The sequence below is a fragment of the Vicia villosa genome, linkage group LG3 (assembly GCF_029867415.1).
Source record: "Vicia villosa cultivar HV-30 ecotype Madison, WI linkage group LG3, Vvil1.0, whole genome shotgun sequence".
Taxonomy (NCBI): domain Eukaryota; kingdom Viridiplantae; phylum Streptophyta; class Magnoliopsida; order Fabales; family Fabaceae; genus Vicia; species Vicia villosa.
The window spans coordinates 121,654,633-121,658,065 of record NC_081182.1 but is presented as its reverse complement, the minus strand read 5'-3'; the positions used below and the strand labels follow the sequence as shown (position 1 = coordinate 121,658,065).

At 28.1% G+C, this 3,433-nt stretch overlaps 1 long non-coding RNA gene across 1 annotated transcript; it reads left to right on the top strand.

The window, feature by feature from the left end:
* Positions 1–2,591: 2,591 nt before the first annotated feature.
* On the top strand, positions 2,592–3,117 carry LOC131656605 (uncharacterized). Its single transcript, XR_009300192.1, has 2 exons — positions 2,592–2,724; positions 2,815–3,117. It is a non-coding gene; the product is annotated as an uncharacterized LOC131656605 (long non-coding RNA).
* The last annotated feature ends 316 nt before the right edge of the window (positions 3,118–3,433 follow it).

Below are 3,433 nucleotides of genomic sequence, written 5' to 3'. Positions count from 1 at the left end.
AAATATCTTCTTATGATAATGATGCTCTATGTGCTATTGAAAAACTACTTAATGAATGTAAGATTTTGTATAAAAAGGTGTCAACTCAAAAGAAACAAATTTTATCTCTTGAAGAAAATATTGACACCATGGAAAATAATTTTGAAGTTTAAAAACAAAGTTTTCTTGAAAAAAAAAAACAAAAATTTTACATGCAAAGAGTGTGATTCATTTTCTTTTCAAATTGTCCAATTAAAAAGAGTTCTTGAAAGATATGAAAAAGAACAAATTCGTTTGGAGGCGTCCTTTGTCAACAAAGATATTTTAATGATAAAAGTGGAATTGGTTATTCTATATTTAACAAACCAAGTACTAGTAAAACTATCTTTGTTAAGGCAAGTGACTAATTCAACAAGGAAAAGGTGAACAAAGCTTAAAAGGTTCATCATCATCCTAAGAAGAGATTTCCTAAAATGAAATCCAATGTTCCTAGATATAGAAGTAACTTCGTTCCTACATATTTTTATTGTGGTATAAGTGGTCATACACCTAATGCTTGCTATGTAAGAAACTTTAGTGTGGCAAGTGGACATTATGTGTGGGTAAATAAAGGAATTAATTATGAAGGACCCAAGGCACATTGGGTACCCAAAAAAACCTAATTTGTTTTATAGATTTGCTTGAAGACCACTACAAATCTATGGTATCTTGATAGTGGTTATTCTAAGCATTTGACAGGAGATATAAACTAAATTTTAAATCTAGTTTTGAAGTCCAAGGGTTATGTCACATATGTGGACAACTTAAAGGAAGAATTTTGGGCAAAGACAGAGTTGGAGCACCACCTTTCACATTGATTAAAGATGTACTTTATGTTGAAGGACTAAAGCACAACCATTTTAGCCTAAGTCAAATTTGTGACAAAGACTTCAAAATCAAGTTCACCAAAAGATGAATGCTTGATTGAAGATGACATCATTCATCAGGTAAAACTCAAAGGTAAAAGAATAAATATTTGTTTATATTCCTATGATTAATGGTTAATGCATGTTTGATTGATTTATCTTGTGATATTGAAGCATTTCATTAGCCTTGTATACTTGTAAATTTATTTTCTTTCACCCATCTTTTCTTTCTTTTTGATAATATCAAAGGGGGAGAAAAAGATATTTTACTTGTGTATTTCCTTGTCTTGACTATTAAAGGTACAATAACTTCATCAAGATGATAAACTTTGAATATTTCTAAGTTTCATATACATAGGAGAAGTTATAAATCTTAAGGGGAGAAGTATAATGGAAATTACAAAGCATCAAAAAGAATGTTTGTCATTATCAAAAATGGGGAGAGTGTGAAGTCAAGTTTCCCTATGTTGAATATGTTTTGATGAAGACAAAGATAAAACTAAAAAAAAATATTATGTGCAAGGCTTTGGAAACAACAGAATTAAGTTTCAAGAAGGTATAATGACAATACTTACCTTCACTCAAGCATTATATGCTCAAAATATTTTATACATTTTCATCTCTAAAGTTCTCAAATTATCATGCATAAAATCTTTGATAGAGATGCATAAAACCTTATGCTATTTGAAATTTGAATAATTATTTGAAATTCAAAAAATGTTAAGTGCGTAAAATTCCTAAGTATCAAGAATTATTTGATATTAAGTGCGTTTCTTTGTTATCCAGGTTTATTAGAAACAGGAGAGTAGAAAAGAAATGATTGTTTTCTTGTTCTACTTGGTTGGTTTGTATCCTTGCTATCTAAGAGTGTAGGAAGTAAAAGAGTTGAGTTTTAGAGGATTGTTTCTCATTTTAATTTGGTTTATCACAAGAGGTTTTTTCTTGGTTATTGTATTGGTCTGTACAAGTCCTAACAATAGTAAAATATCTTTCGTGTTGAAAGGGGATTGGAGTACTCTTAAATTATGAGGGGAACCAGGACACACACGCACGCACGCACACACAAACTCAAATATAAAATTTGACCGATTTGACTTATTTTGATATTATTATTCCTGAATTGTTTAAAATTAAAATTAAAAAACAAAAATCAATTAAAATTAAAATTAAAATGGGTCTTCACTCTCATTTTTTTTGGTATCATTTGTGATGATTAAAATAATTAAAGTTATAGTTCTTAAAGCAACTCAGTTTCAATAAAGATAATATATTTTAATGTAACTAATTTCCTTTTTATTTTTGATTGAAAGGGGTTTGATATGTATAAATTTTGATCCACTAATTTTGTATAAAAAAATAAGAGTTCATTCTATAATAGTTTAACTTTATAAATTAATATGTTATCACCTCTTGATGCGTTACAACTAACTTTTATTGAATATAATTCATCAAAATCATAGAAGGCTAAACAAGAAATAATAATAAAAAAATAGTAACAATTATCTAGATTTCTAGATAAGATACTTATTTATATACTATGGATTAAACATCGAATCACTAAGCTTAAAATAAACCTAACTCACTGATGAACGTTAGAGACATTTAACAAAAATTCTATTATTATTATTATTGGTTTCTTGTAACCCTAGAAGGCGAAAACCTATTTAATCATATTTAATAAATCATTGATTTTTTTATTTATAAAGTGGTCAAAAAAATTTAAATTTATTATAGACATTGGAGAAAAATATGGTTCAAATTCTCAAATTTGTTTCTGCATTGATAATCTTTCTTTCTCTGTTTACTAAGCATGCTTATAGCGGTAAACCTAAACCGATTCGTAAGTCATTTATTTATTCATACTAATTTTCAATTTATTATTTGATTATTATTAGCAATAACAATGAACTATTTTTATTTGAAATTGCAGCTCTATGGCCATGCAACACTAGAGCTGATTGTATAAACAAAGAGTGTAACTTTCCTGCGAAACCGTTTTGTGTTTCTTCAAAGTGTTTGTGTGTGTAAGAGCATGAATATGTTTTGAAAAATAATTATGTGCTTCTTCTATATATGTATATCTTGTATAATCTATGTATTAGTACCTTATGATGTTAGTACTTTTCATGTTTCTATGATTTATGAGTTTGTTTTACAAGATCAAAGTGTAATAATTATAAATAAAAATATGTGCATATATTTGCTTGATTTATAAAAAAAAATGTTGAGAAAATTTACTCGAATAGATTATAAGAAGAAAACAACTGTATGATAGCATTGCTTGTGATAATGTTTTTCAACATCTTTGTGTCTCTCACAACTTGTTGCTTATAAAGAAATGTCATAATAAAATGTTTCCTCATGTTGACTTGCAAATTGATGATCTGAATTGTTGATTCGAGTAAAGAATCAGCACACTTGTATCGAAAGTCCTCCCTACATAGTAGTGCGTAGGAGGCATGTCATGCTGTCAACGGCAATACCAGTGGATGTGAATGAAAGAATTTCTGATTGAGGGGGAGAATTAATGATAGACTCACACTTGAGAA